Source organism: Triticum aestivum, chromosome 1A, assembly GCF_018294505.1.
Source record: "Triticum aestivum cultivar Chinese Spring chromosome 1A, IWGSC CS RefSeq v2.1, whole genome shotgun sequence".
NCBI classification, from domain to species: Eukaryota; Viridiplantae; Streptophyta; class Magnoliopsida; order Poales; family Poaceae; genus Triticum; species Triticum aestivum.
Window position 1 is genome coordinate 528,928,936 of NC_057794.1, and position 23,108 is coordinate 528,952,043.

The following is a 23,108-nucleotide window of genomic DNA, read 5'->3' on the forward strand; positions in this document are numbered from 1 at the left end:
GCTAAGGTTCTGAACCCTTTGCATGGGCACCTTGGGGGTTTATATAGGCCTACCCCTCATGGGTACAAGGGTAATCCGGTCGGGTGTCGGACCCGACTGTCAGTGTCTCTGGTCGCCGGCATCTCCACCGGCCGCTGGGGTCCACCGCCTGGTGGGTCCCACTGGCTGCCTTGTACTTGGCCGATAGGCCGCGCCCGCCGCTCGCAGGACTTGCCGGCTTCTCAGTACTGTAGTTGTGCCACTGATGATGCATGCTTTGTCGGGGGAGCGTGGCTACAGTCCCGCCGCCTGGCGGGCGTTCACCGTAGCCACATCCCGTCTTATCTAGTTAATGGCGCACAAACTCCAAGGGAGGGGGACGGCCGCCTGCTAGGAGTCGGCCTCCCTTGTGCCGACTGGTCAGGCCCCGCCACCTTCGGGCATCTCACGGATAGCTAGGGCCCGCCGCCTGCAAGCCGTACCGACAACCCATTGTGGGAGCATGGTTCCCTCTGCCATGGGGATGTCACGGGTCGTGGCAGTGCTGCGCTGGGCGAGGGGTACCCGCTTGGTATGCTGCACTGTGGCCATGCTCAGCCCTGGATCTAGGGGTGGCATGCCGCACTGTAGCCGCGCCCCGTCTCGTCGCTGTAATGAGGTGCTAACTTTGAGGGAGTGAAGGGCCGCCTGCTAGAAGTCGGCCCTCCTCGTTTCCGCCTTCTAGGCTCCGCCGCCTTCCTACAGCCGGCCGCTAGGACCAGCCGGCCCCAAGAAGGCGGTCCCTTGTCTTTGATGCTTGAGGTGCACAGCCATCCCCAATACCATGGGGGGCTGATGAAGCTACCTGTGGTCATTTACTCCGACATGTTGTTAAGTTGAACCATTTCTGTTGTGTTCCCTAATCGAAAATAGTTCGTCTGAGTGAATCGTATGCCATATATCACACACACCTTGATCTGGCTAACTGTTTATGTTGCACTACCTAATAGCAAATAGTTCATCGGAGCAAACTGTATGCCGTATATCGCACACACATTGATATGGATGCCCTTTTCTGTTGTTCTGCCTCATTGCAAACAGTTCGGATGGATCAACCGTGTGCCCTGCATCACACATGCAACGAAAATCAGAACTGTGTTTGATGACTCCGCCATCGCAAATGTTTTGCATTTTGTCTTTGGTTTTTTACATCACCGTTTGCGATTAATACATCACACACAGTTTCGTCAAAGGGTCTCTGATCGTAGTGTCGCGTTAGCAGCATCCTGCAGTAGTGGTTATCAAAGCATACACATTTTTGTTTTCTAGATGGATACTCTGCTTTTTCCCAAATGCCTATGTCGTGAGAGGATCAAGAAAAAACTACTTTTACATGCCCTTTTGGTACTTTTGCTTGTAGATGCAATGCACCTGCTACCTTTCAACGATGTATGACTGCTATATTCTCTGACTTTTGTGAAAATATTATTGAGGTTTTCATGGGTGATTTTCAGTGTACAAATCCTCTTTTGATGATTGCTTAAGCAACCTTGATCGACTTTTGCAGAGATGCGAAGAAACTACTCTTGTTTTCAATTGGAAGCAGTGCCACTTTATGGTGAATGAAGGTATTTTCTTGGGGCATAAAATTTCTGAAAGAGGTATTGAAGTTGATAAAGCTAAAGTTGATGCAATTGAGAAAATGCCATGTCCTATGGATATCAAAGGTATAAGAAGTTTCCTTGCTCATGCTGGTTTCTATAGGAAATTTATTAAAGACTTCCGCAAAATTTCTAGGCCTCTTACTCATCTCTTCCAAAAAGATTTTCCATTTGTTTTTGATAATGATTGTGTGTAAGCCTTTGAAACACTTAAGAAAGCCTTAACCTCTCCACCCATTATTCAACCACCTAATTGGATCTTACCTTTTGAAATTATGTGTGATGCTAGTGACTATGCTTTTGGTGTTGTTCTAGGACAAAGAGTTGATAGTAAATTAAATGTTATCCATTATGCTAGCAAAACTCTAGACAGTGCTCAAAGAAATTATGCTACCACTGAAAAAGATTTTTTTGTAGTTGTGTTTGCATGTGATAAATTCAGGTCTTACATTGTTGATTCTAAAGTAATTATTGACAATGATCATGTTGCTATTACATACCTTATGGAAAAGAAGGAGACTCATTAGGTGGGTTCTTTTGTTACAAGAATTTTACTTGCATATTACTGATAGGAAGGGAGCTGAGAACCCAGTAGCTGATAACTTGTCTAGTTTAGAAGATATTCTTGATGATCCACTGCCTATTAATGATAGCTTTCCCAAGGAATAATTAGCTGTTCTAAGTGCTTCTCGTAACACTCCTTGGTATGCGGATTATGCTAAATTTATACCACCTAGTTTCACATACAAACAAAAGAAAAGAATTCTTCTTTGATTTAAGACATTACTTTTGGGATGACCCACATCCTTATCAAGGAGGAGTAGATGGTATTAATAGGCGTTGTATACCTGAGTGTGAACAGGAACAAATCCTACAAAAGTGTCACTCCAAGGCTTATGGAGGACACTATGTGGGAGACAAAACTGCACACAAGGTATTACAATCTGGTTTTTATTGGCCTACTCTTTTCAATGATGCATGAAGGTTTGTTCCATCTTGCGATGAATGTCAAAGAATTGGTAATGTTGGTAGACGTCAGGAAATTCCTATGAACTATTCACTTGTTATTGAACCATTTGATGTTTGGGGATCTGATTATATGGGACCTTTTCCTTACTCTAATGGGTATACTCATATTTTAGTTGTTGTTGATTATGTTACTAAGTGGGTAGAAGCTATTCCAACTAGTAGTGTTGATCACAACACTTCTGTTAAAATGCTTAAAAAGTTATTTTCCCTAGGTTTGGAGTTCCTAGATATTTAATGAAAATTTTTGGTTCACACTTCATTCATGGTGCTTTCCATAAACTTCTTGCTAAATATGATGTTAACCATAGAATTGCATCTTCTTATCATCCTCAGTCTAGTGGCTAAGTATAATTAAGTAATAGGGAAATAAAGTTGATGTTGCAAAAGACTGTCAACATATATAGGAAGAATTGGTCTAGGAAACTTGACGACGTTTTCCTTTCTTGCTTTGATCTTAGAGATGAATAAGAATCAAGAATCTATCTAGGCTTTCTTGTTTTTCTATCTTGCTTTGATCCTTCAAGTAAGTTGTAATCGGTGCAAAGCAATAAAAGTTGCTCTCTAAATATGTATGATCTTTTCATGTGAGGAAAATAAGCTTTCAATGCACTTGTGATGGGGAAGAAATGAAAGCCATGGACTGCATAATAGAGGTCGCTATCACAAGTGGCAATATAAAGTGGTGCTCCTTTGTCTTAAAATTTTGTGCATCCAAATAAAAAGTGCATGACAACCTCTACTTCCCTACGTGAAGGGCCTATCTTTATTTTAATTACCTACCTTTATACAAGAGTCATGGTGATCGTCACCATTTCTTTTTTTAACCTTTTTTGGAAGCATCATGTGTTGGGGAAAGATCTGGACACACATATCCAGCTGGATGCAGGTGAGCATGAATTATTATTGCTGACATTACCCTTGGGGTAAATGGTTGGGACGCGAAACTATATGCCCCCATCTATCTATGTGTCTGACTGAAAATTTGATCTCGTAAGTATCGCGTGAGTGTTAGCAATTGTGAAAGACCAAGGCCCTCTTTGATTCACAGGATTTTCAAATTGTAGGAATAGGAAAAGTATAGGGTTGGAGTGGCATGCACACATGAATCCTACAGGATTAGCATGGAGTGTTTGATGGCACAGGAAAAGCAAAGGAATTGTAAAAAGAGGTTGGAGTGGATGTTAGATTTCCTATGAAATGTAGTACAAAAGATTTCATAGGAAAAATTCCTATGGGATCCAATCCTATGAATCAAAGGACCAACATAGAAAAAATTCTTAAGGATTTCAATCCTCCAGAAATCCTATAGAATTCCTTTGAATCAAAGGAGCCCCAAATGATGATTGTCGCGGGAAACCACTACCACCTATGGGACCAAAGGTCCCTTGCTGGTTCGACGGGGGGATGGCACGTTGCACAAAGAGCAGAGGAGCGTGGGGCAGCACGACAGGGATCACACAAATAGTTTTTACCCATGTTCGGGCCACCGTGAGGCGTAAAACCCTACACCTGCTTTGGTGGATTGATGGTGGTAAAATGGTGGTGGCTTGTAGCCTGTTTGCCCGGCAGGGTTGCCTCAGGGCCAAACGGCTACGGGGGTATGAAATATGATGGGAGTGGATTTGCTAATCCAGTGTCCACCCCTTTCTAAGGTTGCCTCGGGCCTCCTTTTATAGGTCAAGGGGTCACCACAGTGGCAAATCAGTCATTATGCACTGATAGCATAGCAAACACTGCAATCATACCTAACTTAGAAGGTTGACAGAGCGCATTAAATGCGCCGCTCGACATCACATTGCCGCTTGCCCAGCAAGCCTTGATGGGCAGTTTTGCCAGCTTCTCACCTGCTCGCTTGACACTTCGTAGGACGGGTGTCATTTGTGGGTATTCCCTATAGAAGGAGGCCGCCACGTGGCAGATGGCTATCACTTAGTCACTTTGCAGCTTGACACCACACTGATCGATGACGTGCGTCGTGGTGAAGTGGTTTAGTGAGGTGGCTCTGTCTCCGTGAGCCCGGCAGGCCCTGTCGGGGCGTCTTGGAGGTCTTCTTCCGGGGGTAACCCCGTCCATGCCAAGCTCGCCTACCCGACAAGGGAGGCTTTTCACCTGGTGGTTTCTTACTTCTCTGGCTTGGTCTTGGTCCTCTTGATCTGCATGTTGGCTTTCTGAGAATCTTGATTCCTTGTACTTTGGCATGTCCTTGGTGCTGTAAACTCGCTCCCGTGCCTATGCACAGTCTGGGCAACGAACCTAGGAATTGTTGCACCGACAGAAGCCCTCGGGTCTGCCCCGAACATGCTGCCGAGCGTCGTCAGGGTAGGTCCTAATAAGTGCAGAGGCAGGGGTGCGGAAGACGCTGGCCTCTTGAGGTCTTCTTTTCTTCTTCATTAATCTTGAGTCAGGGACAGTTTCTGGTTTCCCCGCGTGTCGTGGACTACGTTGCGGAAAACCTCGATCATGGCATGCAGATTGCCCACGTCCCATGATCACGGGGCGGAAACTACCATCCCACTTTCCCCCTGCTTCATGCGCACCTGCCACGTGTACCCCATGCACTGGGTAGGGTAGGTGGTGAACGCGGAGAGCGTGAGGACGGGCGCCGCAACAGGAAACCAGGCACCGTTGGTTGGAGCAGAGGGTCGGCTCCGATTCCCTGAGTAGCCGGAAGCACAAGGAGGCCGTATTGGAGGAGCGGGGCAGTTGCCTTATGGGTATGAGGCCAGCCCTACGCTCTGGCCCTCTATATAAAGGGCTGGGAGCAGTATGTTGGCGTCATACACACTTCCCTTCTCCTGACCTTCAAGCCTTGTTTGTTTGCCATGGTGAGAGGACGAGGGCGCGGTGGTACTCCGACAATGGCGATGAGAACCTCTGCTCAACAACGTCTACCCCGTTCCTCGGACCATGCGGCAGCGGAACCTGCCGCATGAGGAGGAGGAAGGGGGTGAGGCCGCGGTCGTTGCGGCGCTTGAGGAAGAGGAGGACGGGGCGGTGCTTTGGTTGAGCCCCCTCTTGAGGCTCCTCCTCCGATGGAAGGCCATGCCGGATTCCAGCCTCGGGAGTTCGTTATTAGGCTATACAACCCTCTGTACGGCCACCTCCGTCTCCCTACTCCATTCGCATAGGTGATGGAGCCCGAACAGCCGTGTGCGCTGAGGCTGCACATGAGGGGCTGCGGGAATGGCGATATGTCCATGGACGTCGACTTCCCCGATCCTCATGTTACGTACCTCCGCCACGGCTGGAAGACCTTTGCTCGAGCCCTTAGCTTGTCAGAAGGGCACATTCTCTAGTTTAAATTAATGGAGAGTGGACTGATTTCTGTCAAGATTTTTGGGCGCTCGGGAGCTTGCTTAGGGTGCTGCGCGGAGAGCTCCACCGACGAAAAAACATCCTCCTCGAGCGAAAGCGATGAGGAGGACAGTGACTGCGATGACAACGACAGCAACCGGGAGGGCGACGACTCTGACTCTGGTTGACCATCGCCTGCACCATGTTCATCAGGCGGTGGCAGTATCATCTGCATCTGCATCTCCTCCATGGCAGGGAGATTTGCCGGGGAGTTGGGAGCGGAGTTGCAGATGGTGCTTCAGGCTCCTCCAGCAGCCTTCTAGCTGGACCCCGGCAGGCTTCCTCACGGGCTACAGCTCCATTCGCTCCTGTCGTGTTTTGTTGGCCCTAGCGGCTATCGGTGCAACAAACCCTGGGTCTATTGCCTAGACTGTGCGCAGGCACGAGAATAAGATTTCGGCACCAAGCTGTCGGATTTCGTGTTCCGGTAAAACCCTTAAGGTTTGAACACTGGGGTGCGTGCGATGATTTCTCCCTCACTGATCATGCCCTCATGCACTTCGCGATCTCAAAGGCTAGCTCGACGAACTCGCAACACAAGAGACACAAGATTTATACTGGTTCGGGCCACCATTGTGGTGTAATACCCTACTCTAGTGTGGTGTGGTGGATTGCCTCTTGGGCTGATGACGAACAGTACAAGGGGAAGAACAGCCTCCTCAGGTGAGGTGTTCTTGTGCTACGTTGGTGTGTGGCTAAGGATGAATGGCTCAGATCTAAGATGAGGTCCATCCGGTCCTCCACTACTCAATTACTTTTGTTATAGATATGTGTCAAAGAAAACCTTGTGTGGTTTGTCCTGCTCTTGCGGTGCTGTGTTCCACCCCAGCTCAGCTGCTCCAACGACGGAAGGGTTCACCACAGTAGGGATCCGCTCTCCAGACTGTCTTTCATTGCCTCAGATCTTCTTCCCTGCCACCGGCAGCCACGGCAACTGCATTACCATCATCAACTGAGCAAACGACCTTGAGGACTACATGGGTCCGCAAGAGAGGTCGCACTCTTCCGTGTCTGCTTACGTTATGCGTCGCTTAATATGATGACATGCTACATTATCGTCGTGTTCACCTATTAGACTCTGAGTCAGGTCCAAACTAATGCTGAAACTTGAGTTTTTTAAATGGTTGTGGGGTACATATTGGGGGCAGCAATCAGTACTGTCTGTCTACTATCTAGTTAATCTCCGGTGTCTACTATGAGTGTCATGTTGGGTGCAAACAAACACTAAAGGAGCCATTATCTGTATTTTTTAACTAAAGCTATTATCTGCCTGCTATCATTGGTTTTGGGTCTATCCATAGTTTGCTACCATCACTCTGGATTTGTGCATGCACTCCTTACATAATCTTAATCTCACTATGTTTTATTCCTATGCATGCCAGTTATTGTACACAATGGAACTGATCATGTAGAGCAAAAGAGACTAGCCTTGCGTGGCAATAAAATTTCATGCAGACGTCGTTCCGTGGTGGGCACAAAGGCAGCCCCCCTCCACCCATTTTGAATCGTAATCAAGAGGAAGATAACTATTATGAGGGGGATTCAGAAGGAGAAGACCACTCCTATTTACCCCATGAGGTCTTCGCTCTAACTTGGCATGGTGATGTTGGTAATACCATGCATATGGTGCCTTGCATTGCTTACAGTATACATTAAAGATGTCATCTGCTTAGTTTAGACATCCTTTGTGTCAATGCCATATGTTTAGTTTCTTTATCATATATGTGAAGCATGCAATGCCATCTTGTCTAGACAGGCATTATATATGTGAATTTTGCAATGCCACCCTGGTTAGCGAGTCATCTTATATGTGAATTATATCATGCCACAATTTTTTATTACGTGTTAAATTTGTAAACAATTTTAGTACATTCAATTACTCTTCCTGTGCATGAGCCATTTGGCACGGTCATGGAAAAATGTGGAGTGGAAACAAGGTCTTTAGAGCAGACAATGCTATCTGACGAAGTGCATGTCTTGCTGGTTACCGATAGCTCCTCAGAGGAGGATTCAGAGACAGATGACCAGTCATATTTCCCCCGAGGTGCATGCCCTAACTTGGCAGGGTTATGTTGCTCATATCGTGCATACGGTATCTTGCATTGCTATGTCATTTGCTTAGTTTAGACATGCTTTGTGTGAATGCCACCTCTTTAGTGTCTAATTACCATATATGTGAATTATGCAATGTCGTCTTGTTGCAAGACATTATATATGTGAATTATGCAATGTTATCTTGTTGCAAGGCATTATGTATGTGAATTATGCAATGCCATGCTGTTTAGGCAAGCGTCATATATGTGAATTATATCATGCCGTCCTTTTTTTGTATTTCTCATTGCTTTTGTCAACAATGTTTGTATATTCAACTGCTCTTCCCGTGCATCAGCCATTTGAATTGGTGATGGAGAAATCTGGAGTGAAAACAAGGTCTTCAGAGCAGACAATGCTACCTGCTGAAGCAGATATCTTGCTGGTTACAGATAGCTCTTTAGAGGAGGATTCAGAGGCAGATGACCAGTCCTATTATCCCCCTGAGGTGTATGCTCAAACTTGGCAGGGTTATATTAGTCATATAATGCATATGTTGTATTGCAATGCTTAGTTTTTACATCATATACACAATATTGAATGCCATCTCCTTAGTTGACACATCATATATGCGATTGCCCTCTGCTCAATTCCTTAGTATATAAATCATATATTTGAATTATGTCATGCCATGATGTTTACATAGATAGCATGTATCTGAATTATGGCATGCCAACCCATTTTCTAAAGACATAATATAGTTATATCATCTCATCCTGTTTACATAGTCATCATATTTAAATTATGTCATTCTATCCGTGAATTATATCATGCCATCATGTTTCCATCGACGGCATGTTTGTGATTTATGGCATGCCAACCACTTTAATAGACACATCGTATAGTTATATCATGTCATCATGTTTACATAGTCATCACATTTTGAAGTATGTCATTCTATCCTGTTTAGTTAGCCATCATACATGTGAAATTGTGTCATGCTATCCTGTTTAATTAGCCATCATATATGTGAAATTATGTCCTGCTATTCTGTTTGCTTAGATAACATAAATGTGAATTATTTCATGCCCTGTTTTCTTCCCTACTATCCATTGCACCTGTCTATCTTACAATGTCTGTACATTCAATTACTTTTCTTATTTATCAGCCATTTCAATTGGAGGGAGTGATGGCAGTATCTATGGGAGTAAAAACACGGTCTTCAGAAAAGATCGTGCTACCTGTCGATGCAGATAGAACCACGGTTGTACTTGCCCAAGAACTAGCCCCACCACACATAACCCACACTCATGCAGATTGTACCCCCACCCAGTTGGACAGAGAACCAGCTACACCCCTTCTAACCCCAACCCCAGTAGATAGACACCTAGTTCCCGTTGACAGAGCACCGTCTCCACCACAGAGCACCCAAACACGAGCAGTTAGTAAGGCAACTGGAGTGCCCAAATCACGAGGGCCACCACTCCGAACCTGAAGTCAATGCTTAAAGCAGAAGAAGAATTGTTCTCAGGTCAGGTTCCGTAGCTATGGTTCATACTACTTTGCTCTTGCATCACTGTATTTATGGATAGCAACTAATTTCAAATTTGAAGGATGCAATTGAAACTCCAATGGCGCAACAGGTGTGTTTTAAACCTGTTTCTTCAACATGTTTGGTTGTTTGCTGTTGTAACTTGCTCTATGTTGATTTAAGTTTCAATTGAATAAACAGTTATGTTCTCATGCCATGCACATTACAAGTGTTGTTATTGTTGTGTAGTTTCCCACACTTATATTCTGTCTATGCTGCTTTGTCTTAAATAGATATGATTTGAACTATATCTATCTTGATTTGGCAACATAAACTAGAATGATATAGACCATACAGTGACCATACTACATAGATATATGTTTGTTTCATGCTGTTATCCTGTCCACCTTACTACTGAACTAGTTTACCAAAATGAGTTTCATATACTACATTGTAAACCTGAGATGTGTTTGTTTGTTTCTCTTTTAGAATGCGGATAAAATATTGGAGAAGAGTACCCTGTTATGCAATGGTAAAGGAAGTAATGCAGATAAGGTTCAAGATAGTGAGACATCCCTGTTGGTCTCCAAGAAAGCTGATAAAAACTATATTGAGGACACTGAGACAACCCCAAAGTCCTGTCTTGATGTAGTGTTCGAGTTACTGGCTACCACTTCTGGCACCAACTCTTCGAACTCATTGCCTGAATCAGTTCGGCTTCTTGAGTCTCAACTTCAAGTTGAAAGACATCGATCAGATGTTATGTGATAGGAAGCCGAAGGACTGAGGAAGTCCCTTCAGAATTCAGATGCATACTTTCTGGTGCAACAGCAAGCGCTGGAGGACTTAAGCGCCAAACAAGAGAAACTTAATAAGCTTGCTAAGCATCTTGCCAGCATTATGGGTACCCAGGATATTGTTTCTTGAGCTCTTCTGAAGTGGTTTTAGTTCTGGACTTGTTTTGCTGCGGCGTTTATATGCTGCTGAAAGTGCTAGTGATCGACTAGGGGGGGGGGTGAATAGGCGATTTTTATGAAAGTCTTCAAAACATGGAAGTTTCGAAGACAAATGATAGAAATAAACCTATTACCATGCAGCGGAAGGTAGACTACACTAGGCAAACCATAGTCAAGTATTCAATGAAGTGAAAGCACAATGACTAATAGCAGCTAGGCAGTAAAGATCAGGTAGGAAGATATTGTGAAGCCAATCAGAACAAGCAGTCACTCAATGAAGACAAAAGATAATGCAATCAGGCAATGACTTCACCAGGGCCAACAGGAAGTAAAGGAGTGGGAAGGATGAAACCAGTGACTCGTTGAAGATGAAGATTTGTTGGACCAGTTCCAGTTGCTGTGACAACTATACGTCTGGTTAGGGAGGCTGAGATTCAACTTAGAAGACCGCGTCTTCACCTTATTCCCCTTGAGCTAAGGACACCCAGTCCTTGCCCAATCTCTCTGGTAAGTCTTCAAGGTAGACTTCCAAACCTTCACAGACTTCGTTCACCGACGATCCGCAATGACTCTTGGATGCTCAGAATGCGACGCCTAACCGGCTGGAGGATTCACAGTCCTCAAGTGTTATAAGTCTTCAGATCACACAGACAGGAAGACTTCAGTGATGCCTAACTCTCTTTGGCTCTAGGTGGTTAGGGCTTTATCCTCACAAGGAATTCTCTCTCAAAGGCTTCAAGGTGGGTTGCTCTCAAACGACAAAAGCCGTACACTAACTCTAAGCATCCAACCATTTATGGTTGTAGGGGGTGGGCTATTTATAGCCACTAGGCAACCCAACCTAATTTGTCAGAAATGACCCTTGGTCACTAAGGAACTGACACGTGTTCCAACGGTCAGATTTCAAACACACACGGCAACTTTACTTGGGCTACAAGCAAAGCTGACTTATCCAACTCTGGACGCTCTCATAGGCTTCACTCGAAGACATAGGATTTTGGTTATGCATCACTTCAGTCATTCTGACTGGTTCACTTGGACCCCACTTAACAATACGGTGGTTCCTATGACTCAACAAAGAAGAAAAAGAATGACGAAACAACTAAGTCTTCACGCTCCATAGTCTTCATGCGATGTCTTCTCTTGTCATAGACTTCAATGTGAATGTCTTCACATACCACCTTTGACTTCAATGTCTTCATACATTTTTAGGGATCATCTCTGGTAGGAAAACCGAATCGATGAGGGACTTCTACCTGTGTTATCCTGCAATTCTCACAAACACATTAGTCCCTCAATTAGGTTTGTCGTCAATACTCCAAAACCAACTAGGGGCGGCACTAGATGCACTTACAATCTCCCCCTTTTTGGTGATTGATGGCAAACTAGTTGAAGTTTTCAACGGGGAATAAAATATGTGAAATTGTAAGGGATAGGAGATTGTCTTCATAAGTGGCAAAGGCTCCCCCTGAAGATGTGCATATAAGTAATTTGCTTTTGGTATGCAAATGCACATGGCAGGTTGTACTTGTGGAGATCCTCTTCAACTTATGATGACAATTCATCATGCATGAAAAGTATGTGAAGATAATGACATGCATAATGAAAAATGGACGTCTGCAGAATGACCTAAGTGCGGAAGTTATCATCGCACATGCGGAATTTATCATCGCATCACAGAATAGCAAATAAGTAGCAGACGACCATCTAGTTTAAGTGTTACAACTCAAAGAACCAAATGTATCAGAAAGCAAGAGTTGTAAACACTAGGCAAAGTATAAAACCACCGCCCATATGGACCCGCTTGAAGACTATCAAACTCATATGCTTCTCCCCCTTTTGTCAGTAAGGACCAAAAAGGTTTGAAGACATAGAGCACCTACTCGTTCCCTTGAGGAGTTGGTGAAGCATCAGGGTCGTCGGTGTTGGTTGGCGGTGTAGACGAACTTGGTGCAGTCTCGATTCGCGCTGAAGGTGGAGGAGGTGAAGTTGCATCATCTTTGTAACATCCCAAATTTTCAATTTGGAATGTTATACATTAGATCATCCATGCATATCATAATTTTATTTGCATTTTGGTTGATCCTAGAAATTCTACGGAACTCAATGACCCACGGAGAGAGTTGCGGATTTCGTTATTTTCATATTTGAGTTTTCCCAAATTTTGAGAATAGGATCATTTGATTTTATTTATTTTATCATCAATTATTTCTATAACAAAAATATGAGAGAGGGAATAAAATGACTTTCCCAAAATAAAGAAATATTGAGGATTTAATAATAAAATCAAATAGGATTTTATTCCGGAGTTTTTCGGTGTTCTATTTGAATTTAGGAAAAAAAGTGCGTTTTTCAAAATTGCATTTAGGTCCCAAATAAATGTTCACCTTGTGAGGCTTGATTTTAGAAGCCTGTGAAAATTTATTTCGGAAGTTTTGGAGTCCGTTTAGTATTTATTTTTATTTTTCTTCCGAGCAGAATAATAATAATAATAATAACGAACCGACCGACGGGCCGTGTCCGACTAGGACTCCGGCCCGAGGGGGCCTTTATAAGCCGAGGCCCAGCCCCGGGGAAACCCTAGCCGCCCCAGCCCCAAGCCGCGCCGCCACCCCGGTCCCGCCGCCGCCGCCGCCTACGCCCGCCGCCGCCGCCGCCCGCCACCACGCCGCCCCGCCATCGCCGGACGCCGCTACCGCCGCCGAGGTTCACCGCCGCCTCGACTTCCGTGCCAACGTTTTAAATATATATATATATATATATATATATATATTTTCGGTTTTCGTCGGTTTTTTAGATTCGGTTTTCTTAAATAGATCGGTTTTCCGGTTTATTTAAATAGCGAGCGTTCGTCCGTTCGTTCGTTCTAGCGAGCGTTTGTCGTTTTTCTTTTTCTTAGATTAAATCCGCAATTTTTCTGCTCACGATTTCTGATCCGATTTTCATTTTAGTTTAACTTTTCGCTCGTTTATCGGAATCAGGTGATTCAAGCGCCTAGAGTTTCGTCTCGAAAACCTCTATCTGTTTAACCAACTTAAACAAGATTTTGCTCCTGTAAAATTTGCCCTAGATCCAGATTACTAGAACGAAGTTGTTTTCTTTCGCCGTTTGTCTTTCGTTGCTTTGTTCGATTTGATTCTTTTTGCCAACCTGAGTTCTTAAATTTGAACCTTCTGGTTAGATCTCTTATTTGAGTTTTACCTGTGCATTAGATGAGTACTTATTGTATACTTGTTTGTTTGTCTGCGATAGAATACCCGGAGTGTGTCGCCTGTTACTTCGAATCGTTAGGTTTCGCGGATCATCAGCAAGGCAAGTAACACTTTGATCATACCTTTTCTACTACCCAGTTTTATTGCATTAGATCAATCCTCACACATTGCATGATTAGGATCTATTTAAAATGTGGGTGGGAAGTAGATGAGGTAGTACCTATTACCAGTTTATTTTCAAACCTTTGGGAGTTACTTCTATGTTTTCTTATTATGCCATTCTATGCTAGTAGACGTGGATTGGGTGAGTGATATCCATGACAGATGTGAGATTGTTAATTAATGGTTTATCTAAGGTGGCAACTTAAACACACATTTGGGTGGATTGAGGCACCTGGATATTCCAGGACTTGCCTGTTTTCTTTTGGACCGCCACCCAGGCTCAAAGGGATCATGAGACTATTCATACTAGAAACTTCCGTGTGCAGCCACAAGCTATTATGGGCTCTAGCATAGTTGACTAAGTTGTGCGAACTCTTACAGTGGTAGACTAGCAAATGTAGGGGATGTAGGTGGTACGGTCTACCCGATCGTAAGGTGCTAGCGCTTCTGAAAGACTATGTCTCGGTCATCCGTCTTCTCAAACACCGTGTAGTGCGATAAACCAAACGGAGGCGATCGAGTCCTGTGGGGAAAAGTGCGCAAACCTCTGCAGAGTCTAACAAACTAATCATGATTAGTCGTGTCCCCGGTCATGGACATCTTGAGTGTCTAGTACTTGGATTTTCATGTGAATCTTAACATGTTACTCTAAATTAATTTTGTTGGGTTTTGTTTAATGATGATGCTTAATTGGGATTGAGAATGCTGTCAACCATTATCAATGTTTAACAACTACCATGATAGTTAAATAAATTTATTCCTTTGAAGTAGGGAAAAATTGGCTTTACGCAAAAACTGTAATCGTAGAGCTTTCCACCAGCCAAATATGCATATAGTATAGCTGTTTCATTCCATTACTCTCTATGTGTTACCTTGCCAGCATATTCCATGTGCTGACCCATTTTCGGGATGCAACGTTAATGTTGCAGACTTTTCAAACGATGATTAAGGAGTTTTAGGTCGTGGTTCTATACTCAGTGATGCCGTTGGAGTTGATGGACTCACTTATCTTCCAAGCCTTCCGCTGTTATCGTTATTAGATGCCCTTAAGCCGTATTTATTGTAATAGTTTTCTTTTGAGACACTCGATGTAATAAGTGTGTGATTGCTACTCTACTATAAATCCTCCGAGTACTGTGTGGTGTCAGCATTAATGATCCAGGGATGACACCGGAGCACAGAGATCAGACTGTTTGAGGTCCGGTCACTACAGAGATGGTATCAGAGCACACGCTGACTGTAGGACACGACCACTAAGCTAAAAGACCTGGATCACTATTCACTCTCTTCTTTTCTAACTTCTCATCCTTTCTACTCTTTAGGATGGCGGATGCAAGGAACAAGTTCACACAACTGGATGAAGATACACCCTTTGGACGACACTTGAAGGAAGTCACTAGATACCTGAACATAGGAGTACTAAGCTTCAAGGGAACCTACAACGCCACTTTACCTGAAGAAGAGCGCTGGATGATTCAAGTTCAAGTTCCAGGAAGGACGTTCATGCCAGTCACTGAGCCCATAGAATTTTCTTTTGATGCACCAACTTGGGATCTAGGAAAGAGCATGGCAGCTCACATCGCCATGGGATGCATTGGCGAAGTCTACCGCAAGGATCTCAAGGATACTATCGACCAGATTTGTTGGCGCCGAGATGAACACTGGGAGATGATCAGCACTAGGAAGGATAGATCAATCGCTGCTTTTATCCAGGAGTTAAACCAGCACATTCGACGACAGGAGAACCAGATGTGTGCCGACATGATAGATCTGAAGAAGGCTAAGACTAGAATCAAGGAACTGGAGGAAGAACTCAAGGCTACACGTGAAGATTATGAAGAAGAAATTGAAGTATTGGTGGAGAAGAATGACGACCTGATCAAGAAGATTGAAATATTTATGGGAGGCCCGACACCAGTAGATGAAGACGAAGAACCCAAGGAAATTAACCCAGAGGACTACATCATCATCGGCGGCACCGACTCGGAACCAGACAGTAGCAATGATGACTATGTTGATGAAGCTGGAGCAGATATCATGGAGTCAACGACCGAAGAATATTTCTAGTAGACCACCTCCTCAGTAGTAGTAGTCCACCATGTAAATATAGTAGTCCGAGCACTTTTGCGACAGTTAGATCGATTGTATGCCCTTGTTTGATTGAATGAAGTGAATCGTTTGCTTTTGCCTCATGTGCATATGGGTAGTGTTTTCTCTTTAGACCCCCTCTATTCTTATATCTCATCTTTTCTAAACCCACAGATGCCTCCGAGACGTGACCCCGGATTTGCTTTCCCACCGGAGCTCACCCAGTTGATCCAACAGCAGAACACATTGATGCAGTTGCTAGTCCAGAATCAGAATCAGGGGAACAACAACAACAACCCACCACCACCACCACCTGTTGACCACTTAGCCCGTTTTCTTAGGCTGAATCCGCTGGTGTTTTCCAGTAGCACCGAGCCGATAGTAGCAGATGATTGGCTCCACAAGACAGCTAGGGAGTTGACCACAGCAGGATGTACGGATGCGGAGAAGGTGAAGTTTGCCGCACATCAGCTAGAAGGACCCGCAGCATCATGGTGGGAGAATTTCATAGCCACTTTCCCAGTAGACACTTTCACATGGGACCAGTTTCAGCAGGCTTTTCGTACTGCACACGTTTCAAAAGGAGCTATGGCCATGAAGAAGCGTGAGTTTCGCAACTTGCGCCAAGGAGGACAGACAGTTGGCCAGTATGTGGAGGAATTTAGTAAGTTAGCACGTTATGCCCCAAATGACGTCGCTACGGATGCAGCTAAGCAAGAGAAGTTTCTGGAAGGACTGAATGATGAGTTGAGCATGCAGTTGATGGTAGCCACCTTCAACAACTACCAGGAGTTGGTTGATCGTGCTCTTATGATTGAAGGGAAGTAGCAACAGATTGAGAATCACAAGAGGAAGTATGGACAAGGAAAGTACAATTCAAGAGCTCAGCAGAAGCCACGTTTTACCCCTAGTCTGGGAGGACATTTTCAGCATACCCATGGAGGAGGTAGCTCGCACAATCACAATGGCACCAAGAATGGTAATGGCAATGGAGGAAGCAACGGCCAGAACCGCACCAACCCATCAACCCCAGCCAAGAAGGACCTAAGCCAAGTCACTTGTTTTAAGTGTCAGAAGACCGGACATTATGCCAATGAATGTCCTGAAGGCCAAAATGGCAATGGAAGTTCTGGGAAGAAGCCGAACCCTTTAAACAGGGGACAGGTGAACCACGTTAGCATGGAGGAAGTTGAAGCTCAGCCCGATGCAGTAATAGGTAAGTTTTTGGTTAAGTCATTTACTACACTCGTTCTTTTTGATACTAGTGCATCGCATTCATACATCTCAAGGGGATTTGTGGATAAGTATAACCTATCAACCCAAGCCCTTAGGTCACCCATGTTAGTAACCTCGCCCGGAGCAGAGTATGTGGCTAGTCTATGGTGTGATCGGTTACCATTAAGGATTGGTAACTATGTTTTTCCCTCAGACCTAATAGTATTGGAATCTCAAGGAGTGGATGTGATATTAGGCATTGATTGGTTATCAAAGTATGAAGGGAATATTAACTGTGCTAGTAAGTCAATTTTGCTTACAACCCCAGAAGGGAGAAGGATCAAGTATGTATCCCGACATGTGCCAAAGAGGACCCAGGTAAATTGCCTAACAGGAGTTGTGCAGGAGGAAGTACAAGTGGTAAGGGATTTCCCTGAGGTATTTGCAGAGGAGTTGCCAGGCATGCCATCGGATAGAGATATTGAGTTTTTGATTGAGCTATTGCCAGGCACAGGGCCAATATTAAAGAGACCATATAGGATGCCAGCAAAGGATTTGGTGGAAAGTAAGAAACAGATTAAGGAGTTACTGGATAAGGGATATATTCGCCCAAGTTCTTCGTCTTGGGGATCGCCAGTACTTCAAGTGGAGAAGAAGGATGGATCGTTAAGGATGGTTGTTGATTATCGAGGATTGAATGAAGTAATGATCAAGAACAAGTACCCATTACCAATGATCAATGATCTGTTTGATCGATTGCAAGGAGCTAAGGTATTTTCCAAGATCGATCTGCGATCAGGATACCACTAGTTGAAGATTCGAGAACAGGATATTCTGAAGACAGCTTTTACCACCAGATATGGGCTGTATGAGTATACCGTTATGTCATTTGGTCTGACTAACACACCTACCTATTTTATGAACATGATGAACAAAGTGTTTATGGAGTTTTTGGATAAATTCGTCGTAGTGTTCATTGATGATATCCTAGTTTATTCGAAGAATGAAGAGGAGCATAAGGAGCATTTGCGTTTGGTACTTGGAAACCTCAGAGAACATCAATTATATGCCAAGTTCAGCAAATGTGAGTTTTGGTTGAAGGAAGTAGGATTCCTCGGACATGTTATATCTGGTGAAGGTATAGCAGTAGATCCCGCTAAAGTTGAAACCGTGACCACGTGGGAAGCCCCAACAACAGTTGGAGAGATCCAGAGTTTTCTTGGAATCGCAGGATACTACCGGAGATTTATTGAGAATTTCTCAAAGATTGCGAAGCCTATGACGGAGTTGCTGAAGAAAGATACCAAGTTCATATGGACAGAGGAATGTGAGGCTAGTTTCCAGGAGTTGAAGAAACGTTTGGTTACCTCACCAGTGTTGATCTTGCCAAACCAGACCAAAGATTATGAGGTGTACTGTGACGCTTCACGTCGAGGACTTGGAGCAGTGCTTATGCAGGAAGGGAGAGTTGTTTCATATGCCTCAAGACAACTGAAGCCCCATGAGTTGAATTATGCTACGCATGATTTGGTGTTAGCAGCCGTAGTGCATCCTTTGAAAACATGGAGACATTTCCTCATTGGAAATCATTGTGTGGTGTACACGGATCATAAGAGTTTGAAGTACATTTTCACACAGAAGGAGTTAAATCTCAGACAAAGGAGATGGTTGGAGCTTATCAAGGATTATGATATGAAATTGCATTATCATCCAGGAAAGGCTAATGTAGTAGCTGACGCATTAAGCCGTAAGAGCCATGTCAATACGTTAATGACGGGAGAAATACCAAGGGAGTTAGCCGAAAATCTTCGTGAACTATGTTTGGAAATAGTTCTGAGAGGCTATCTAGAAGCATTGGAGATTCAGTCAACTTTGATGGATAGAATCAGAGAAGCTCAGAAAACTGACAAAGAGATTGCCGCTATAAAGGAGAAACTAAGCAAAGGAAAAGCTAAAGGATTTCGTGAGGATGAACACGACACCCTATGGTTTGAAGACCGTGTTTACGTACCCAATGACCCGGAGATCAGGAAGTTGATTTTGCAAGAGGCACATGACTCACCGTATTCAATTCACCCAGGACACACCAAGATGTATTTGGATTTGAAGGATATTTTCTGGTGGACCGGATTGAAGAGGGATATTGCGGAGTATGTAGCAGTTTGTGATGTATGTCAGAGAGTAAAGGCAGAGCATCAGAAGCCAGCAGGATTGTTACAACCATTGCCGATACCGAATGGAAGTGGGATAAGTTAGGCATGGATTTTATCACGGGATTACCGAGGACTCGTTCAGGCTATGACTCGATTTGGGTTGTAGTCGATCGATTGACGAAAGTAGCTCATTTCATCCCAGTAAAGACCACCTATACCAGTGCTAAGTTGGCAAAGATATACATGACCAGAATCATATGTTTGCATGGAGTTCCAAGGAGTATCGTATCAGATAGAGGAACCCAGTTTACCTCAAAGTTTCGGAAGCAATTGCATGAAACTTTGGGAACCAGGCTAGAATTCAGTACAGCTTTTCATCCACACACAGATGGACAGACCGAGAGAGTCAATCAGATAGTGGAGGATATGCTGAGAGCTTGTGCGCTAGATTATGGATCTAGTTGGGACGACAATTTGCCATATGCAGAGTTCTCTTACAACAACAGTTATCAAACCAGTTTAAAGATGGCCCCTTTCGAAGCCTTGTACGGAAGAAGGTGTAGGACACCGTTGTCGTGGGACGAAGTTGGAGACCGCCAGTTGTTTGGACCTGACTTAATTAAAGAGTCTGAACAGAAGGTGAAGTCGATTCGCGATAGGCTCAAGGGAGCCCAGTCTAGACAGAAGAGTTATGCAGATTCTAAACGTAAGGAGACAGTTTACAAAGTCGGAGATAGAGCTTATCTTCGAGTATCTCCACTTCGGGGAACAAAGCGTTTTAGAGTTAAAGGGAAGTTAGCGCCATGATTTGTAGGTCCATATCGAGTTTTGGAGCGTATGGGAGAAGTGGCCTACAAGTTGGAATTGCCCGAAGGATTGTCAAGAGTACATAATGTGTTCCACGTTTCCCAGTTAAAGAAATGTCACGCCGAGATGGCTGACATACTGTTGAGAGATACAGTGCCTTTAGAAACTATTCAGTTGGATAACGATTTGACCTACGAGGAGAAACCAGTCAAGATTCTCGAGTTTGCCAACCGAGTTACTCGCAGCAAGGTTATCAAGTTTTGCAAAGTTCAATGGAGCCACCACTCATAGGATGAAGCCACCTAGGAGCGAGAGGAAGATTTGTTCAAGGACCACCCTCACCTATTTTCTAGCCAACCCGAATCTCGAGGGCGAGATTCATCTTAAGGGGGTAGGTTTGTAACAACCCAAATTTTCAATTTGGAATGTTATACATTAGATCATCCATGCATATCATAATTTTATTTGCATTTTGGTTGATCCTAGAAATTCTACGCAAGTCAATGACCCACCGAGAGAGTTGGGGATTTCGTTATTTTCATATTTGAGTTTTCTCAAATTTTGAGAATAGGATCATTTGATTTTATTTATTTTATCATCAGTTATTTCTGTTACAAAAATATGAGAGAGGGAATAAAATGACTTTCCCAAAATAAATAAATATTGAGGATTTAATAATAAAATCAAATAGGATTTTATTCCGGAGTTTTTCGGTGTTTTATTTGAATTTAGGAAAAAAGTGCGTTTTTCAAAATTGCATTTAGGTCCCAAATAAATGTTCACCTTGTGAGGCTTGATTTTAGAAGCCCATGAAAATTTATGGCGGAATTTTTGGAGTCGGTTTAGTATTTCTTTTTATTTTTCTTCCGAGTGGAATAATAAAAAATTAAAAAACGAACTGACCTACGGGCCGTATCCGACTAGGACTCCGGCCCGAGGGGGCCTTTATAAGACGAGGCCCAGCCCCAGGGAAACCCTAGCCGCCCCAGCCACCAAGCCACGCTGCCACCCGGTCCCGCCGACCGCTACCGCGTAGCCCCGTGCCGCCGTCGCCGAGGTTCACCGCCGCCTCGACTTCCGTGCCAACGTATTTTTTAATTTTTTTTTCGGTTTTCGTCGGTTTTTTAAGTTTGGTTTTTGAAATAGATCGGTTTTCCGGTTTATTTAAATAGCGAGCGTTCGTCCGTTCGTTCGTTCTAGCGAGCGTTTGTCGTTTTTCTTTTTCTCGGATTAAATCCGCGATTTTTCTGATCGCGATTTCTGATCCGATTTTGGTTTTAGTTTAACTTTTCGCTCGTTTATCGGAATTAGGCGATTCAAGCGTCTAGTGTTTCGTCTCGAAACCCTCTATCCATTTAGCCAACTTAAAAAAGATTTTTCTACTGTAAAATTTGCCCTAGATCCAGATTACTAGAACGAAGTTGTTTTCTTTCGCCGTTTGTCTTTCGTTGCTTTGTTCGATTTGATTCTTTTTGCCAACCGGAGTTCTTAAGTTGAACCTTCTGGTTAGATCTCTTATTTGAGTTTTACCTGTGCAGTAGATGAGTACTTATTGTATGCTTGTTTGTTTGTCTGCGATAGAATACCCGGAGTGCGCCGCCTGTTACTTCGAATCGTTAGGTTTCACGGATCATCAGCAAGGCAAGTAACACTTTGATCATACCTTTTCTACTACCCAGTTTTATTGCATTAGATCAATCCTCACACATTGCATGATTAGGATCTATTTAAATTGTGGGATGGGAAGTAGATGAGGTAGTACCTATTACCAGTTTATTTTCAAACCTTTGGGAGTTACTTCTACGTTTGCATATTATGCCATGCTATGCTAGTAGACGTGGATTGGGTGAGTGATATCCATGACAGCTGTGAGATTGTTAATTAATGGTTTATCTAAGGTGGCAACTTAAACACACATCTAGGTGGATGAGGCACCTGGATATTCCAGGACTTGCCTATTTTCTTTTGGACCGCCACCCAGGCTCAAAGGGATCATGAGACTATTCATACTAGAAACTTCCATGTGCAGCCACAAGCTATTATGGGCTCTAGCATAGTTGACTAAGTTGTGCGAACTCTTACAGTGGTAGACTAGCAGATGTAGGGGATGTAGGTGGTACGGTCTACCCGATCGTAAGGTGCTAGCGCTTCTGAAAGACTATGTCTCGGTCATCCGTCTTCTCAAACACCGTGTAGTGCGAGAAACCAAACGGAGGCGATCGAGTCTTGTGGGGAAAAGTGCGCAAACCTCTGCAGAGTGTAACAAACTAATCATGATTAGCCGTGTCCCCGATCATGGACATCTTGAGTGTCTAGTACTTGGATTTTCATGTGAATCTCAACATGTTACTCTAAATTAATTTTGTTGGGTCTTGTTTAATGATGATGCTTAATTGGGATTTGAGAATGCTGTCAACCATTCTCAATGTTTAACAACTACCATGATAGTTAAATAAATTTATTCCTTTGAAGTAGGGAAAAATTGGCTTTACGCAAAAACTGTAACCGTAGAGCTTTCCACCAGCCAAATATGCTTATAGTATAGCTGTTTCATTCCATTACTCTCTATGTGTTACCTTGCCAGCATATTCCATGTGCTGGCCCATTTTCGGGCTGCAACATTAATGTTGCAGACTTTTCAGACGATGATTAAGGAGTTTTAGGTCGTGGTTCTATACTCAGTGATGCCGTTGGAGTTGATGGACTCACTTATCTTCCAAGCCTTCCACTGTTATCGTTATTAGATGGCCTTAAGCCATATTTATTGTAATAGTTCTCTTTTGAGACACTCGATGTAATAAGTGTGTGATTGCTACTCTGCTATCTTTCCTCCGAGTACTGTGTGGTGTCAGCATTACTGATCCAGGGATGACACTGGAGCACAGAGATTAGACTGTTTGAGGTCTGGTCGCTACAGAGATGGTATCAGAGCACACGCTGACTATAGGAGA